Genomic DNA, 20,421 nt, shown 5'->3' with positions numbered 1-20,421 from the left:
CGCTCCCAGCTGAGAACTCAGCCCTTTGTGGGGTCATAAAAGATGCGATTGTTGGAGATTTCAGTACTGGCCTAGTTAAGCATTTGATGCCATTCAATTACTGACGCCTTTGTTTCGAAAACAGGGAAGCAAAAAAAAAGGCCTAAAGAAAAAAAAAAAAAAAACTTGTCTGTGTTGATAAGCACCTGACCAGAAGTCAGCAGATGAATTAACTTCATTCCACACACCCAAGGAAAAATATTATTTAGCTTTTTAGGCCCCTGATGGGGGCCATAGACTATACGGTAAAAGCAACCCAGACTAGGCAGTTGTTTTGGGGCTGTTGGACCAGCACGTCATGTCCTGGTCCTTTTTACCAGCCAAACCAGCAAACACTTGTGTGACAAGCGGGACACTTCCGCACAAGACACAACATGAATTTCCCATGCGACTGAGTGAAACTGCGACTGGTACATTTTTTGAATAACTGCCTGTTTTATCATCTCAGACTTTTTAATGCCTCACATCTCTAATCGTAGTAGCAATTATTAGCTTGGTTAATGAAAGCTTTGGAAACAAGATTGCATGGGAGTATTTCAAGCCATGAGTTAAGTCTTTTAACTCAGTAATTGCCAGTGATGAATACATTCTTCCATTTAAGTGCTGAAAAGTTGAAATATTATTTCCTTCAACTGTATTTTTACTTGCTGGTTCTGAGTTAATTGCTACTCTGTGAGCACCTTTAAATCAAATTCAGAGGTTTCCAGGTGCATGTATCACAAGGTCCTGGTAAATCCTTCAACACCTGCTTTGAAAGGGCCTGCTGAATTTGACTGATGATGCTGTTCTGCTGAAGGTCTATCTGTTATGTAGCTACAGTCATTAAAGGCACTACAAGTGCAATGACAGGAAAGAGCTTAGGCTTGTGGAAGTTCTCACATAAATTAAGCTCATACTCATGAATGTCTGGTTTGGAAATAATCCACCCTAATTTTGCTGGATGGAAACAAGGTCTTGGTCAGAGCCCTGGAAAAATACAAGTATGTGCATAAATCACGAGTTTGCTATCTACCACTGGCAAAAACAAAGCTGTGCTTCCATAGGGAACGGTATTAACTGCAGTTAACTGGTGAGCTCAGTTTACCTGCAGGAGATTGGGGCTGGTTTGGGCAGCACAGGGACAAAAACTTGAACTGCTCTCTGACCCCCCTGTTCCCTATGAGGAGCATTTGGAGGCACCTTCTTTCTCAAAGACAGAAATGACTGAGGACAGGAAAGAGACCTCAAGGGCACTACTACTACCTTTCTTTTTTTTTCCTTTGCTTTTCCCAGCAGCAAGGAATACATTTCCAAGGAAAGAGAGCGCATCTTGAGAGCTATTCTTGCCTGGCGTGCACCAGCACAGCTCTTTATCTGCCTGCAGCGGCAGATTTCCTCTTCCTTAGGGATGCTTCCTTAAGGACGCACCACCAAGCTGCTTCCTGGCCCAGGTCACCTTCACTTTCCTGGTTCAGGGCCTGGGGATGCTCTAACTTTATCCCACCTCCTCTCCCTGAGGGTGGGAACAGAGATCCCTGCCAGCACCGCTCATGGATTTTGGCCAAAAAAGTCCCCCTTGCTTTTCAGTTTTCTGTCCCAACTACAACTTATTTTCTCATATTTGTTGTGTCATATTCCTTATTGGTAGCCCAAGATTAAGTAAATATGAACATCTGCTAGCCAGCGATATTAACCTCAACTATACTTTTACAATTCTCGATTGCAGATTATTCTGGATGGCTAAATCAAAACAAAACAAAAAGCTCCAGTAAATTTTGCTGAGAATTTGCCTCCATGGCTATTAAGCCAAAAATTATTATGTTTTTCTCAGCTAGTATGAATCCACTTCCCTGATTTTATCGACAAAACAACATAGAAAAAAATAATTAAATATGTTCATTTTTTTTCCTGCATCATTACATTAAATTAAATCAATAACTTTCAGTTGGGAGGGAGAAATCCATGATATTCCTGCTAGCTCTTTGTTTATGCTTCTTTTCTCATTACCGACAGCTGAGACCAATGTCAGAATATATGTTAATAGCTAGTCCAACTTTTAACTGCTTCCTTTATTATTCATGATTTTTGAGTCCTGTTGCTGACTGTTACGTCAGAGGGCTGGCAGGTTATAAGTAGAACCATTAAAAATAGCTAATTTTAGTAATAGCAGAGCACTATTCATATTTTATTCAGTACTTGACAGTCCACAGGAGACTCTCCTGCTCTCGCGCTTGCCAGACTGTCTCTCCTAAATGCCGCTGTCAACCACTGGCATCCAGTTCATCCTCCTGAACAAAAGTGGTTTCCTAAAACCAACAGCAACCAGAGCAAATAAACAAACGATGCTGCTGAGGGACGCTGCATCCTCGTGGCTTCCTGAAGCTCAAGTTTTGTCCCTTTAAAAATCGCAGCATCCCTTGAAGTGAACATGTTATTTTCATGCTGAGGTCCCTTTCAACCCAAGTTATCCTAGGATCTTAGGTTCTTTATGCTTACCTATGCTTATTCTTTATCCTGTATCTATGGATGTGGGATATGTTTATGTGGGACACCTTTGCTTTTAGAAGCATTGAGTGATGGACCCTGTGTAGTAACACTGACCAGTGATATTGTACGCAGATAGCAATGGAAAATGGAAAAAATCATAATAAATAACAATGATAAAGGGCAGGATGCTGGACTCACCAAAGCTAGCAGGAAATTTACCTTTTACCCCAGTGAAGCCATGATTTTACAGAAACCTCAAGCACAGATATTGCTAAAGTGAAATATAAGTTGACAACCCACCCTGTGTTCTGAGGCTTAAACCAGCTTTTCCCAAGGGAAGTTCATTCCATAACTGCCAGTTTTACTGAGGAAATTCGGGACTGTAGTCTGCTTGCTTGCTTTGCCTTTGCAGAGGCTAAGAGCTATGGGACTACCTCAAATGGGTACAAGAAGGAGCTCCAGTTTTCAGATCCTTAGAGTACCAAAAAGAATAATAGTAACCACTGACAACACTATAACGCTACAGAAAAAACACCATCCACTGAAATCTGAATCACAACATTTCATTTAATGGAGTGAGAATGAATTGTATTTGCAATTACCTCATCCCTATCATAGTGAGTACTTATGACAAAAATATATATATACATTGCCCATAGCTTTTTTTAAAGCAGATAGAAAGACCAAAACAATTCATTGATGACCATTGCCCCATGTTAGAGGTGATTTCAGGAAAGGCTTAGTTTGGATAGCTATTAGCAACAATAAGGAAATTTAAATATTCTTTATTATTTGAGTCTTTAAGCAAAGCTCAAGTAGATGCAAACCTAGCATGCAAAATTCAGATCAAGATTTGATTTCCCAGCCCCCGAAGACTAATGCATTTGGATCCTGAGTTCTGGTAAAGGACTCTATTAGAAACCCAAGTCAGCTTTGAAACTTGAACTAGAACTAGGTTTGACTCTAAAACCTCTGGACTATGAAAAACGGGTGCATTGAGGTCTGGGGTTTTGCTCTGAGGCCAAACTAAACTGCAATTCATCTCTTCTGACTAGACAAAGTACTGAGTCAAAAAAAATAAAAAGGAAAAAAAGAAAAAGATGTGCTTTGAACAAATTTCCTTTTGAATTATGTATGACATCCTTGGAGTGCCCAAATTGTTTGAATCCCTAACAAGTAATTATCTTTCTCTGTTATGAGGACAGATTCTGCTTTCCCCCTGCCGCCCAGAGTCAGCAGGGTGCAAGATCCAGCTTTCTCCTCCAGAAACAAACAAGAACAAACACAACTCACAAACCCCTTTCTAAGTCTCACCAAATTCACGGCTACAAAGAACTCGGTGAAAATCAAAGCTTTCCTTCATTGATAGTTTCAAAGTGCACTCTCCCACACATGGTGAGAAATATCTTGTCCACCCATGCAAACAGAGAAGCCAAAAAAAAACCCTTAAAGTAACACAGAATGATGGAAAAACTGCCAGCTGAAACACCAGGGCCTCAATTGTGGACAATTATTACAGCATGACGATTTTGGAGCAAATTCTGATTTGACATGTACAGATGGCTCAGGGCTAGAGGACTAAGTCATAAAACAGCAAAAAAAAAGACAAGTCAGAGCCTGTTTTTCCTCCAGCTTTCATCAGCACAAACTCAGAGGAAACTTCATTAAATACCATGGAGCTGGCTGCTATAAAAGCTGCGTGGGCAGAGGCATAAGCCCACGCTGCTGCTGCTTGGTTCTTACATATATTCAGTGGTACTGTTTGATTCATCTCCCGTTAAATGCTATCCACGTATCTAGCTTTATACAAGGCAAAAGAGCGGCCACCAGACAGACCTTGCTCTCCTGCAAGCTTCAGGGACGTACAACCTGTACTCTGGCTTAATTTTAAAAACATGATTTCATTTCTGAGCTCCTTGCCCTTAGAAGTTTACTGTTTTAAATAAAGCAATCAATCCCCTGAAGACCTGCAGTGTCACAGACTGGTCATTTTGTCCTCAATAGCAGAGCACACGGGTTCACAGTGCTACCACAAGCCACCATCTCGCAGACTAATTGGGGTCCTGTAGTTTTGATATAGACAGCTTAATGCAAATAATAATAATAAAGAGAAAGAAATCCACAGTGCCGTAATTCCTGTCAGAATCTCTGCTTTCGGGTCCTTTCCAGCACGGTGACATTCACTGCCTGTCATCCCACCAGGATCCCATCCTATCCGACTCCAGGGTGGCTGCAGAGGTGACCATGGCTGCAGTTCCACACTTTTTCTCAGCACTCTCTTAGGTAGCTCCTTTATTTTTGTGGCCACTTTTGGCCTTTGCATAGAGCTGGTCTGCTAGTCAGTAGTTTGCCTATTTCTGCTGGCCTGTGAGCAGCGTAGGACATGGCCCTATGACTACATTTCACTTAAAGCTAGTCCTCTAAGCATCCTTCACTTTGAAACTGCTCCAGCCATTGCAAGATACATGGAGAAGCAATATTCTAACTGTGTCAAAGCATCCAAAGAGCCCTGCACATCTGCACTTATCCACTACATCTCCAGATACAGCTCTCCAGGGAGCTTTAACTCAATTCATCTTTGAGAAGTCTCAACTATGAAAAGTGGCTCTGAATATTTTGCAAACTGGCTGTCCTAAAGACTGAGGTGAACATGGACACTAGGTTGGGTTGCCACTTTCATCCTCTTGTCTATCTGATTTATATGGATTATGCACTTTACCACTTACTACAGTTTATACAGTTTTTAGCCTAGGAAGATACTAGTCTTAGTGCAGGTAACTAACACAAATGACAGTAAATCAACACCACAAGAACATATTAGACAACAGCTTCATTCAAGGAGATTGAGAGATGAAGAATAAAAGTATAATTTATGAAAGTTTAAGAAATGTCATCTACTTTCTTGGCCCTTTTTCCAGGGATATCATTTTATCATGCATTTCTAGAATGTTCTTGCAATGGGCCTCAAAGCTTTGCAGAATGATCCATCCTCTCCGAGACACAGCCACCTCTGGGGTTGGCCTGTGACAGCTGTTTAGCATCACACTGGGACACTAGCAATACTACTACTTGCAGCACTTACATAGCATTTCATACTTTCAAGGCTCTTAAATTAATTAGTTACAGGGCTACAGTGTGGATTCAGACAGGATGTGAAAAAGAAGATTTTATCTAGTGGAAACTACAGAGGGAATTTAGGGAAACATAATGCAATTACCCATTCTGGAATCTGGCCAGAGTACCACTGTTAAAAATGCCATGGGATCTCTAATGACCACAAGCGGTCAAGACCTTGGCTTCACATCTGCCCCGAAAGATGAGGAAAACCCGAGAAAAATGTGCTCAAACATCAGATATGCAAAAAGGATGATCACAATCAAATCAGCTTCCCTCCAAGATGCCTAAAAGCTACACTCTGGAGCGCCACTGGAGATCTTTTTAAGTCAGACTTTGAAAACTTCAACATCCCTCCAATTAAGCTGTTCCAACTTTTGGTGGTATTTACAAACCATCCACCTCGTAAGTCCATTAACTAATCTTAATTGGGTTAAAATCCACAAGCAATTAGTCATTTCAGCCCACTCCCCTCCGAACCCTTGCACATACCCCCATTTTAGCTACACACAGCACATCAGGTGCTTGCTTTGCTGAGCTAGAGCACTGCTCGTTGCCAGTTTGGAGACGTTAATGCAGTGTGGGCCTGCAAATGTCACCGGTGGCCAATTTTAGGATGCACAAAAGAGGGACCACTAATTGGAAGGAAGGGGGAGAAAGCGATTGCAGTTCCTGCTCACTTCAGTGATGCTGCACATCAATGTTATATCCAGAAAGCTGCTTTTACCTTCTCCTCGTCACAGCAGCTAGCTGAGCGCATTGCGGAGAGCATTAACGGGAGCAAAGAAGAGATTTTTTTTCTCCTGCCTCATCTCTTCCCTAGTAGAAAATTTATAGAGCTCATTGTCCCCATACGTGGATGCCTCTTTCAGTGCAACATAAATAGTTATTACTACTCATATTAGAAATAGTATTAATTATATTCCTGTTCTTCATATGCAGCTTCAGCATGCAAGATGCAGAGGAACTTTACTCTTTGTAGTGAATGTTGGCAGATAAACTATCAAAAGTACATAAAAGTTCTCAGTACTGACACACTGACATCTGACACAGTGCAGGGACTGGCTCCTCTTGTTTACACCTCTGCCATATAAGTATTCCTCCTTCCACGGGCTTACTCTTGACTCGAGCTAGCATAAATAAGATCGAGCTCACACTTCTGCCACCATTTTCAATTGCAGAGATTTCTCCTCGCTTGCAGCCCTCAAACAATAACTGAGCATTTCTGGGATTTGTTTACCCAATATGTTAATTCTGGTCACTTTTGCAACACACTGTCACTAGTAGGGTTTTTTTCCAAAGCCTGAACCGCTGCATTCTCCACACAAATGAGTCCCCAGTGCACACGTTTTCACTAGGCACCACCAACACAGCCCCTCTTGCATAACGATCCTCTGCCTAAGAGTCTATTCAGCCATTTAAAACAAGCTTGTTCGCTCAGTGCCTGTTTTTGACATGCATTTGGCATTCAGCTTGCTTTCTCTTGTGTGGTTTTCCATGCCCTGCTTAAGCAGTAGGGGTGCAGTGGGGAACCAGTTACCCCCAGGACTGGTGTACCCAGAGTACTCCCTTCCTGCCAGCAAAACCACACTGCAGGACCCATGCCCAAATGTGGGACCTCCAAGGCTCCTTCTGAGAAATTAGGATGTGGCAACTGGATTTAGCACTGTTTACAGAGCATTTTTCGTAGGATGAAAACTCATTGTTCCTTGGACTACAACTCACAAGTGGCAAAACAGCAGCGGGCTGGAGGGGGAGGAAGGAAACTCTCCTCATTAGTGGATAGAAGGGAGATGGTTCTTGTTGGGTGAAAACGGCAAGTCAAATCTAAATAGCTCCGGGTGACACAACAGGGCACCGCGAGGATGTAGGATTCAATATCCGCATGATAGATTCATTCAGCACTGCCACATCTACCCTGTAATGGGCTGCCAGGTCACCAGGGCATCACCAACACCACTGTTACTGAAAAGGACCCAGTGCCATGGTCTGGGTAATGAGCTGCTTTGTATACTCGGGAAACAAGCAAGGGAACAGCCCTGGGCCCCTCCAGCAGCACTGGCTGCTGCAGAGATATCACATCTGACCTCCTCTCACTGCACCACTCCATGGTAAAACTCAGAGTCACATCCAAGGCCTCAACTCTTCTCTCTGCAGCGTTCAATAGCCTGGCCCTGGGACACCTAAGAAGCCACTTAAAGCTTTGAGGTACAAGATGTATTCCACATCTGTGCCACCCTGGCATGGTGGAGCTCTCAGTGAGGGTCAAGTTCACCGTGCCCAATTTTCTGCTTGAGGCAACTGGAGATGGCAGGATAAACGACTATAAAAACCCCATGATGAGACATTTCTAGTACATCTCTCAGACCTAACTTTTGCTAACATAAATCAGTATACACAGATATTGCTAAAACTCTCCCAAACATGCCCCGGCCGCATGCTCTGCAGAACGCCGCTGCCGGCGGAGCACAGCCGGCGTGCAGGAGCCGACGTGGGCGCGATGCTGCTGCAACGCGGCTGATGCACAGGGCAGCACGACACAGAACCTGCAGGGAAAACCACGACCAGCTAAAACCCGCACGGAGCACGATCGGAGGGAGTGCGGCCCATCTTAGTCGCTTCTGTGGCTCTGTCTGGGTTCCTAATTCGTCACTGCTCTACCCCTCTCCTTGCAGAGAAGAGCTTTGTAAGGCTGCCTGTCCTGACCCTGTGTTTTCAGTCTCACAGAAAGCACAGCAAACTGCCTGGAAGCGAATGGTGCGCCAAGTCCTCGGCTTTTCAACAGGGAATCTTGCAGAGGTTGTGCTGCAAACCCTAACAAGGTACTTGACATCTCTGTGGGAAAGTCAGATGCAAGTATAAGACACAGCCATTAGAAGAGGCTTCAAAGTCCATGCTAAAATGCTGTACATACAGGCATATGCAGGTTGTTGGTACCTACAGACTTCTTCCCCTACAGACGCTGCCCTAAACTGGCAACAGCCATCTCAGAGCAGTGGTGGTGACTCGGGATATGAACCTGTAGCTTTAAATTCTGTCAGAAGGACCAAAACAGAGATTCATCTTCTGTAGATGCGTTCCTCTTTTTATAGCTTACGTAGGATGACTTCACTGGTTACATTTGTGGTAATCCTAGAGCACATACGCACTTCATATATTTTCTTGCAAGCAAATACTTTAGGGACAGCCCTCATGTTATATCCATTCGCGCAGAAACTGGAAAAGCAAGCAGGGCATGATGACAGTGAACTGACTTGAACGGAGCTCTCAGCGACTCCAGTGGGAATTGCGCTCCAGGGGGAGGAAGGGAGCGTGTTCACAGCCTGCCCTTCCAAGGGGCTGTGTCACCAGGAGTCGAGGCCCTGCTTTCCTCCCTTCCTGCCTGCATATACCAGCAAGTAATCACAGATCTTAAAATGGTGCAGTTAATTCTACGCCATGCCTGCCCTTCCACACTTCCCAGCAAAATAAATTAGTTTTCTGCACATATCCTAGATCAGCGTAGGCCACCAGGAAACTGGAGAAGGTCCGACTTCCCTTCCCAGCAGATGACAGTAACAATCTGGCTTTGTTCAGGACCATGGCATGATCTTGCTCTGTGCCAAAATATCCGTCATGATGCTGGGACTGGAGCGGATAAAAGCAGCCGTCGCCCAGAGCTGTCAGCTGCCCAGCAGGTAGCACCACCAGCGGGGATGGGGACCGGCTGCATCCCCTCCCCATGGCAGAATCAACTGTGCACTTCCATGTGAACTCCTGATAGAGGATCCCATTTTTACTTTGTTAGATTAGGCGTCTTTCAGCGAAAGGAAAAGAATTCAAGGCGCCTTTCAACAAGTTGTCACCATCTCAGTGATTTAAGGTAGGCAAAATACTTCATAGTCCCAGCTGCCCTCATGCCACTATGAGCTGCAACCCACTTTAACATCTGGAAAGGTCAAAGGTGAAGTGTTTTCAGGGAGATAAACAAGACACAAGATAAATAAATGTCACATAAGGAAGGAAATCACAACTCCTGAGTAAGAGCAGTTATTGTAAGACATTTCTTCACCTAAAGGAAGTAGGTTAATATACCTTCCAAATTGCTATTTATCACTCCATATGATGTTCAATTTTCAGTGTAATTTCCATTGTGCTCTCTACGGCATGTGTGGAAATTAATTCAGAGATTAGTGAATCTTTACTTCTGGATTTTTACAGCATCAAGTCAAAAGCTAATTAGGAAAAGCCACAATAAAGCAAAAGACCGTGTAACATGGCAAAATCATATTTTGAGATGGGTAGTTTCAATAAATGTCAGTCCTACGCAAAGTGTTGTCAGTTTGAATTTAAAGCATCACTTAGCCTTTTGCAGCTTGAATAGGAAAAACTCAAAACAAAACATGCCGTGGTTCTAGCAGGCAAGGCAAAGGATGACAGCAGAGAGGTCCTTCAAGCAAAGACCTTGCAAGAAAAATAGAAGAAATTTTGAAAAAGCCTTTAAAGCATCATCAGCAGATATTAACTATAAAAGCATAAGTTAGCAGCTCGTTAGAGATGAGTTAGAGAAGCAGGTCATCATGAAAGAAAGGTGCTGAAAGCTGACAGTAGTGTAAGAATGAAAAAAAACACACACAAAAACCTGTGAGATAAAAAGTACGGTGCCAGTCAGAAGATATGAAAAGTTAGAGCCAAGTGCTTTTAAAAGAGCCACGTATTAGGAGACTGATCAAGTACCTTCAAACATTAGACTCTTAGAATGAGAAGTAATTTCCTTTCAGGAAATATGTGACCTTTAAAAAAAATCCATTGATGAACGCTTTCCAATTGGCTCTAAAAATAAGCAACTCTTTTCAATCTTCTAAATGTCTTGCAAAGCAACCAAGATTATTTTTAAATCCTCCCTATTTCCTTCCCTGGGCTGAAAGTCCTCCTTCCCAGGTTCTTGTGCACAAAGCAAAGGGCAACCTCCTCAACAGGGACTGCTGAGACTGGCCATCTCCAAAAGCCCTCAACCATGCAGTCTCTGCCTTGGGTACGTGGCAATAAATATTAACTGGCTGACCCACTTCTCCAGTAACTAAAGAGAAAACAATGCTCAGAGGCATAACTTGGAGCCCTGCAGAACGAGCACTGCAGTACTGCTCAGCTCTTTTCTGACTTCAGAAGCCTACTCTGATTTTTTACAGTCCAGCTCTGCATTTTTATGTTTCTGAAGGTTATTCTGTCACCAGCACCCAGGTTTCTTGTACCCACTCAGTAGATTCAAATTGGCTATATTTCCTTCTCAGCAACTCTCAAAGTCATTTGAGATATATATATATATATACACATATTGCTTTGCTGACAAGACCTACTTTGGACCACATTGTTTCTCACCCACCACCTTACTCTAATAGCAGTTACATTTTACACTTTTCGAAAGCTGTCAACATCATCGATCTCCTAGACTGAATGCACTTGTCTTCTATTATGTGTGCGGAATTACTTGTGTCACAATTAAATCTTTATTTAGCTGAAGGCAGGTTGCCCCTACGGCAGCATGTCATTTGCTTCTAATAGAGCAGATGTCTAATCAAATAATGGTGCATGTCTAAAAAAATACATATACACATAAATAAATGACTTCAGTAGCGTCTCATAAGACGGACACACTCGGCATGTTAAATTTTCACTCTGATAAGATAATTGGTTTGGTTTGATCAAAATTGCATGCTCTTATAGAACTGAGCGGCTGGTAGTACTCATAGTTTAGTATTAAAAGAGAAGATTGTCTTTGTCAGATCTGTCATGAAAACTGTAAAAGGACAAAACTGACTTTACTGAGAAAAAAATGAATGGGTATCCTTTAAATCCAAAAGTCTGTCCTTTATTCGTTCTGGTGCTACAGATTTAGCCTCTGTTGTACCAGATCTACAGCCTCTAGTGTTGTTTTCTGTTAAAGAGAAGACATCCCACAGCAGTTCTTTTCTTCCTGCCTCTTAAGATGGGTCATGAAGACCTGACACTCTCACATCACATAGGCCGTGAAAAATGAAATAATACCACTAGCACCATTAATTGGAAATTGCATATCATTTTATTGTCACCTAGTAAAATTACTCTTGAAGTCTCCAACTCACACGCTCCACATTTGCAGATGAGAAAGGGCTACCCTGACAGCTTCATCTCACAGCCACAACACTTGGGAGCATCGGTTCCTGTTTGAGCTACAGCACCTCTCCCAGAAAAACACCCCATTTGGATGGCAATTTCTGGCAATGGAGAATCACCATCACTGGTGTGTCTGGTCACACGTGGCAAGGCGTGAACTCAGCACACGTGCTCAGGTCTGGGCTGCAGGAGGAGAGCTCCTGGATGTACCTTCCCTGGCTTGACACTGCTCTTCCAAGCTCCCCAACAGCATGGCAGGGAAGGGGCCCTGAAGCGTGGCCCTACAACAGCCTCAGATGACAGTTTGCCTGTCTTCAGTTTCCAGTAGGGAAATTCATCCTACCTTAACCTTCTCTTTCATGTGCAAAACGTACTGAGTTCCCAACACTTTCCAGTTTAAGATCTGTTTTCCTACTCCGTAGTTATTTAGGGGCTCTCAGACAAGCCCTGTCATACTTTTCAGTTCTCTCCTCAACATGATCTTGGTGCACAGCAGAGCTGGTGGCCCTCCTCCAGTAGCTGTCATGCTGCTGTCAAACATCCAAGAGTCATGTTAGCCCTTTTGGCCATAGAGAACTGCCTAGAAATAACTTTTGGCTTATTATCCATCACAACTCCCAAACTTTTGCACCTGAATGCTTTGTGGTGATATTTGAACACTCTTAGCATTTAAGATGCTCCATATCTCACTTGGCAGACATTTCTAAAAAATGCTATGTTTTGATTTGCAGAGCAAAAACAAATTTGGTCTAGAATTCTACCATCTGGTGACTCCAAATAATTGTTGCATATGATTACAAAGGCTTGTATCTTTTACTTTATATCTAACTCAACCTCTTGTCACTTGTCTGCCCTTCTATAGCCCTTAACTCTTGCACTACAAAGGCTATTCAAACAAATAGAGGTCCTCTCAGCACTTTCATCTCTGGTTTACAGACAAAAATATTAAGATGTAGAAGGGCAGGAAACTTGGCCAAAATCACACAGTAAGCCAGAAAAAAAGGATGAGATCCTGCTCTCAACCTTCTGCATGTGCCTTGGAACAATAATATCCACGAGCTCAATAACAGGCTTGTTTTGTTCTCATAAGGTAAATTTCTACTCTGTTAAAAAATAGAGAAGGGAGAAAAGAATCAGCCTATTACTTCATAACATGTACCATTATCTTGATACATGAAGATTTGTGCCCGACTGCTTTGTGCAGTAGGAATGGGCTTAGAAAAGAACCAGCACAAACCTCATCCCAACCTCCTCCAGCTCTTAGGGCATTCACAGTTGGTAGCTTAGAAAGATGCTCTTACTAAGACCAAGAGACCACAAACCATATAAACCATGATAAATACTTCAGAGTCTTCATGAAAAATCAAATCTTGGAGTTGGATAACAAGGAGGACTCAAACCAGCAGATTATTGTCGGAGGAAAAGGATGTGAGCTGCCTTTTTTATTATAGAAGTGCCAGCTAGCCAGTTTTGCTGTCTTCTCTGTAGGATTTGTGAGTATTTGGAGAAATGTATTGCTGGGCGAGTGAACTTCACAAGAGCACGGCGCTTCTCACAAGCACCGATATCACTGCCATATCCCCTTAGTAGAAGAGCCCCAGCTTACAAACTGAGCCACTTGTACTTCCTCCAGCACTGAGTCTGGTAATGCAACACAGCGCTTTGACTAATTACAAGGATATGAATTGAAAAGAAAACCCTCAAGCCTGCTCTGCTCCTTAGCGTAGACTCAAGCACACAGGCCTGGCCATCTTTGTGGGCCTCCCTTGCAACGTTGGAGAACGGAAGGTCCTCCCTGAAGGGACCCAGACATGACCTGCTTTTAAAAGGAAACTCGTTTTGTATCCAAACAGAACTTGAATTGCCAATGAAGCAGCCAACAAGAGAAGCTGTGAGTATCTAAACAAGCCGAGGGCTCAGATCTGCTCCTGGACAGATCCCCCACAGCCAGAGCAGACTTGGTCTACCCAAGTACCCTGCCTACACAGTTGCATGTACCTGCAGCCCTGAACAGAACAGAGACACCCTCTCTGTCTTCCCAGCCTGCCCAAACACAGCATATCTCTTATTTTCCAACCCTAGAAACAAGAGGAACATCTAGCCAGGAGACTGAGCCAGAATCGCGAAGCGATGCAGAGAGGATTTGCTTAAGATCCAGACCATGCTGCTCGTGCTTTTCTGCAGCTAAAACACAAGCCAGCTCAACAACTAGCATTTCATCTCACTGCCTTCAGAGGAACTAAGACAGCTTACACATCCTGTGGATATATGCCATGATTTTTTTTTTTATTTTCAAAAAGTCACTATGAAAACTGCTCTCCATGCCTAGCATGTGCAGCTGAGATGTCAGACAGAGTCCCAGGCCTTTCCACCAAATGGGGAAAACAGCACACTAAAGGATTGGCCGCCACTTTGATAGCATCCTAACTATCAAAATTCCCCATATCTTCCCCTTTCTGTCCAGTAGATGGGAAGGAAGGAGGAGACGAGAGAAGTACAGTTTGCCAGGGTGCATGAAATCGTATACTCTTCTTCCCTTCTCCTCCCCCCCTTCCCAGAAGTGTTAACTGGAGTGCAACCTCCTTCCAGAGGTGCAAAGAAGTGCCCTGAAGGTGTCTAGCTCATTATCCTGTCAGGAGACTACTGCTATTAGCAAAGAGCTCGTTAAGCAACAAAAACACCTCTTAGAAGTCTTCTATTGCACACAGCTCAATTTGCTAATATTTTCATTCCTACTTAAAAGCTTATTAAAACAGATACTGCAGCTGATGAAAGATGAAGGAAACGGAGTTAAACTATAGTTTCTTTGTAGTTTTTTTGATTTCACTAAGAGGTCAAAAAAATAAAGTAGAGTAAAAATAACAGCTTTGTCTCAATTGACTCTCCTTGAGATCCTTGGATGAAGAGCAATGAAGATGCACAACGTTATCATCCTATTATCTTCTCATTATTTCATTTCAGCATTTCACTATTCTACCACACAACACCTGAATGCCAGAAGCTTCCCTGATGTCAATGCCCACACAAACACTCTCCCAGGTCCTTCCCAGGCTCCAGTTGCCTCTCAGATGCTCCTCCTGAGCTTAGCCCCAGCAGCAGACTGGAGAACAGCAGACAGTTCTCGAGCTGGCATGTTCAGACACCCACACAACCCCAGACCCCCTGGCTTCACCTTGGCCATATGCTGAGGAGCTCCACAGCGCTGGGAATGGGTGGAAAGCCCAAGCTCCGAAAGAAAGACGCATGTTCGAGCACCCCAAAGGGTGGAAAGTCTGTGGCTCTCAGCTCTTGGTACCAGTCCGTTACTGTCAAAGCCATACAACATTCCCTAAAGGAAGCACCTGTAGCTTTTTTCCATAAATGTTTACAGAGGGCAGGGCTGTGTGACTGAAAAGATGGGGAGATTTTTCCATCTTACTGGAAAGATGCACAAGGTGTGGATTTAGGTGATGAGGGAATCCTGCCTGGAGTCAGTCTTAACTAGAGAATCAACAGAGCGGTTTCATGGATCAATTTTTTGACTCCACCTCATGATGCAACTGCAGAGAGGTGAATTCTGCAGTTTGCAGAGATTTTCTGTAGATTCACGTCACCTGAATCACACGTCCCCCTGTGAAAGACGGTCACCACTCCCTGCCCCCATCAACCTGCTGGAATCTCCCGACAAACACAATGATCTAGCGAGTCAAAATTAATCAATACCATTCTCTAAATCTCTACAATTTCCTCACTCCAGGCCTTTTTTTTTCTCCAATTATCACACTGCAGCTTAATCAGACTATAAATTTAGTTTTATTTCAGCTCGCTGCTTAAAAGCTATAGCTTATACACACACACATATATACATGTATAAACATATATTACAGTGTTCCCAAATGTTTTTCCCTGAGGGAGTAGGCAATAATTGGTGCATATTATTTGCTTTAAATGGATTTTCTGTTAGCAGAAAACAAAAACACAGAATATCCAGAAAATGAAATTGAGAAAAATTAGGTAAAATATAGTAGTTCTAGAGAGGGAAGGAAGAGAATCATTGGTCCAATGTGCTTTGCCACACATCTATGCTCAACACACACATCTATGAGCATAGTCCAGAACCTTTCATCGCAACCCCAAGGTCCCTGTGGACCAGGTGATGACCCAAATCTTGTCAAAGTTTACAGAAATGGATCTATTAACTCAATCAGCTCCAGTTCAGCCTTTAGTCATGTGTGAAGATGGCTGAAAATTTACAAAAAAGTTCACACAAAAGACAGGGTAAGAAGCATGTCCCTAAATACGTTTATACCTAGGGACAAAGCACTGAACACAGTCTGGATGCTACATCTGGGTGAGGTGTTGAGCAAAGGAGGGAATGTAAGCTCCAGACAAGTCCATGCCCAGCTGAGTTCCAGGCTTTGGTCACTTACAAGAAAACCTGGGATAAAATGCAAACACTATGGAGTGCCTGCGGTCCTGTCTGAAGGTGACAGATGAATGAGGCTGCCTTGGATTCCTGGAGTGCAGAGCATCTCAGGGATATAATCACCAAAAGCTTCTGATTTTGAAAATGCAGCTTATGCTTTATGCAGGAATAATCCCAGCGACAGAAAAGCCAGAGGAAAGGTGAGGAGGAGGGGAACAGAGTCCCTCAGCTGTGCAACGTTTCTTCTGTTTCACCAGAGCCAGGTAGAAGAAAGCAAAGGCCAGCGCTCTTGCTTCCTCTCCTGTACGCCTGCTACCATGGCCCTCAGCTCCCTTGGATCCGGAGCGGGATCCGCACAGCCGGCTCCGGGAAGCAGGAGCGCGTTGCCATGGTTACGCGGAAGCCTTTCTGCCCAGCCGGTGACGCAAGCAGCGAGTGACTCGGCTGACACGGCCAACGCGAGGCGGATTCCCCTCCAAGGCCAGCGAGACCCGGCCCGGTTCCCGCAGCTCACATCCAGCGGGAGCCTCCTTTGCTGGCGGGTCCCGTTTTGCGGTGGGCATTTCAGCAGTGCACATATAATCCCTATAGACACAACCCATATAATTCCCTATAATATATCCCTTCCTATAATTAATTATATAATTAATATTAAAAAGGGCAGCCCCAGCAGAAAGGAGACATGCAACCCATTACTCTCCTGCCCCTAAAACCAGGACATGACCATGTGGAATCCAGTTTGCGTATTTAACTACTATGGCTTAAGATATTATTTCCTTATAAAAGAAGGTGGCACAGGAGAAGTGCTTATATAAAATTAATCTAGGGTGTTTTTTTTTTTTTTTTTAATTGTGTAGCAGCCACCAAAAACAGAGACTGGAAAGAAATTCAAGAAGTCAAAGTCCATCCTTTTTCCCAAAGCATGACCAATCACACCCTCCGTGCTTTTAAAAACCTCCGACGATGGATAGTCCACATGATCCATGAAATATCTGTTCCTTTTGTCTAGCTTTGGTCACCAAACCTTAATTACATACAGAGGAAGTCCTCCTGCTCCCCAGGCATTAAAACTTTCTCCAGTGTCATCTGGCAGCCAGCAGTGTGGGAAAAAGCTCATATTAGCTGCATATTAAACATCTCGTTTCTCAGCCTTCACTCCTCCCGACAGAAACACTACTGCAAGCCCACTCGGGGAATGATAATTAGCTTGTTGATTAATCAGCAATGTTCAACGATACAGGGCTGGTATTAGTTGTTCTGGGTTTGGGGAACGTCGTTCTCCACAGCGGAAGGCAACTCGGGAGGCAGCACCACAAGGAGATCGCAGCACCACAAGGCTCTCAGCAAGGGCCTGAACAAGGGAAGGTCCCACCATGGGGAACATGCCACAAGGCCACCAGCTCTGCCTTCCAGAAAAAAACACCAGAGCAAAGGCACAAAATCAAAGCCAGCTACTCCACATGGTGATCCCTCAGTCTCTTCCTTAACTCCCTTGGCTTGCTTAGGCGCCAATTAGGTATTTTAACATTTTCTGGCTAATTTTGTTGTTCACACCCACTTTAAAACAGTGTCTTTGTTAACAGGAGCTGTGATTTGGTATCATTTTCTCCAGGAGCTCCCACACCATCATGATCAATTTTAGAGTGTTAATTAAATGGAATGTGTAATGTTTTACAAACCAACGGATAAATATTTGGGTGAATGGCATTGCCTGGACATCAGTTGTGCTGCAAGAGAGGAGTGGCTATAGGCAGGGAAAGGTTCGGATTGCCCCCTGTTGGCCTCTGAACAACCAGAATTCCTATTTTTCCCACAAATTTTCCCACACCCTGATTTCCATGATTATCTGACTAGGCCTCATTGGCAGCACATATTCAATACAAAGGCTTTACTTGTCACCTTATCTTACAGGCTTATCTGTAAAAAAATAATTCTCCGTGTTTATGGTTTTCTGTCCCCCAGCTTCCCAGACCTCACCTTTATTTTGCTATCTTCTTAATTCAACAGCCACAAAGACAGACAAGAGCAGCTTTCAGGTTAACTAGCCTATGGCTTTTAGCACAACCCTGTAATGCAGTTCTATTGACCATAAATCTCTCCGAGGTGACGGGCAGCACGTTGGGTTTGAGTCTCTGCACACGCGAGGGCCGTTCTGCAGAGAAATCCAACCACAAACAGCTGGCAGAAAAGCTCCAGACCCAAAGAGTCCCCAAGGTGCCCCCATCTATGTCACTATATGCATGCCAATATAACCAGTTATTTCAAAATACATTTCTGTTCAGGTATCATTACATAACAGTGCACTGCATATTTCTGATAACTGGAGGGCTTCTATTTTTAATAAGCTTGCATTAAAAGTCAAGTTAATTGACTGGATTCGCCCCCCCCCAAAAAAAAAACAAACAAACAAACAAAAAACAAACAAACAAACAAAAAACCCCACCACACCACTTTTCTAGGCATGAATTGTCTGCTGCAGCATTGCATATTTTTTTTTTTTTCTGAAATGACTTACCAGCTGCCCAAATATTTCTGATGAACCATTGCAGCTGTTTAAGAAATTTGGTATCTGATACTGGAAACATGAGTCTTGTTCATTAACTTCAACGAACACATAGATCATTTTCTCAATCAAAAAAGTTGCCTATCGGCATATTTGCATTCAGAAATTCAAAACATCTTTCTACACACATCCTCTGCCACCAGCCTTTAATTCTCTGCTTATGTGAACATCTTTGGAAATAAACTGATTTGTTACAATTTTCTCAGAGCAAAACACGAGACAGTTGCAAACACGAGCAAAGCCAACCCAGGGGTTTATTCATGTATTTACAGGTAACTTGAGGGATTTTCCCTACTTCAGCTAACAGCCGTTTTGCTTTTCCTGTGGCAAACTCATCAACCCACCTCCATATTTCTGCAACAGTGGAGTGGAAAGCCCAGAACTGAAATGGGGGATAAAGCCCAGAACCGAAATGGGGGATAACAACGTCAAGCAAGTACATTAATGCACTGCACATCATACTCTGCCTTAAGCTACACAGCCCAGCCCATATTTATAATCAACATTCAGTTTTAGCATAGTTGGCAGATATGATTACCCACATTCTTCAAATAAAATTAGATGAAATGTAAATAAACAATGAGTAATATCCCACCATGTCCAGAGCCACCACCTTTTGATCCTAAGCCTACACATACAGCCCCCACCACATTAACAAATATCTGTGATCACCAGTATCCCATAAGGAATAGACCCAGTTAATGTTTCCCAAGGTTGAATCATCACCAAATTCATCTATAATAGCCCATGCAGAATGAAAAAAGCCAAGGTGCATTTAAAAACCCTCCAAGTAGCTTGGTTAGTCAATGAACCACAGTGTCTTCTCACTGGTTCTCTTGGTTTCCATCGCTTTTACGGTGTATCACACACTCCTTGTCTGGAGCAGGACAGGGTACTTGTCCCAGACAAGGGAGCATCCCATGGAACTGCTGACACGCCGCAGAACACAGTTCTACTGCATCGTGGCACAAGCCAAAATAACACTCAAACTCTGAAAAGAAACTGCTGCACCCCACCACCTCCCTCACATGCTCTCAGCACGTTATTAAAGCTGATAACACTCCTCATCTGGTATCATCTACAGTGAGGTAACATGGGTTGGTCTTAACTTTAAACATCTAACTTCTAACTCCACAGATACAGATGCTGCTGACACCTTGTTTCTTTTTTCTCTCTCCTCCTTTACAGGATAACATTATTCAAACTGAAACCAAGTTTCTGGAGTTTCACAACACAGAAGCTGTGAGCACAGTCCTCACTTCTGCAAATATATACAGTAGAGCTACAGTTTAAAAGAGGGGAAAATTGGATGAATTGCTAGGAAAATGGGCACAGATTTCTCTCTTCAACAGCACAGCTTTACCCTAGTAGCCATGGGCACCAAAGGTACCCAGGGATCTCTGTTTCTTTTATTGCTATGCTCATACCTCTTTTTTTACAGCTTTAGGCTGAATTATGCTCCCCTCAGATTTCCTTTTAGTGGCTGCCTCTCTCCTCTCTACTCATCCTAGCCCTGAGTCCTTTCTCTTGAGATGACAGGTTTGATGTACTGCAAAGCGAGAACGTAGCATTGCATAATCATTAAGCGTTTACAAATATTGCTACCACTTTTCTTACAGAAAAAAAAAAAAAAAGTCACAATCTGCCTGATGCTCACTCAGTCCAAGGCATGGTGACCCTGCTCCACCAGCACGTCCCTTCT

The sequence above is a fragment of the Tinamus guttatus genome, unplaced genomic scaffold, assembly GCF_059628265.1.
Source record: "Tinamus guttatus ecotype Peru unplaced genomic scaffold, ASM5962826v1 Tinamus_guttatus_pri_ptg000198l, whole genome shotgun sequence".
NCBI lineage: Eukaryota > Metazoa > Chordata > Aves > Tinamiformes > Tinamidae > Tinamus > Tinamus guttatus.
The sequence above is the reverse complement of the archived record's forward strand: the minus strand, read 5'-3'. Positions refer to the sequence as shown.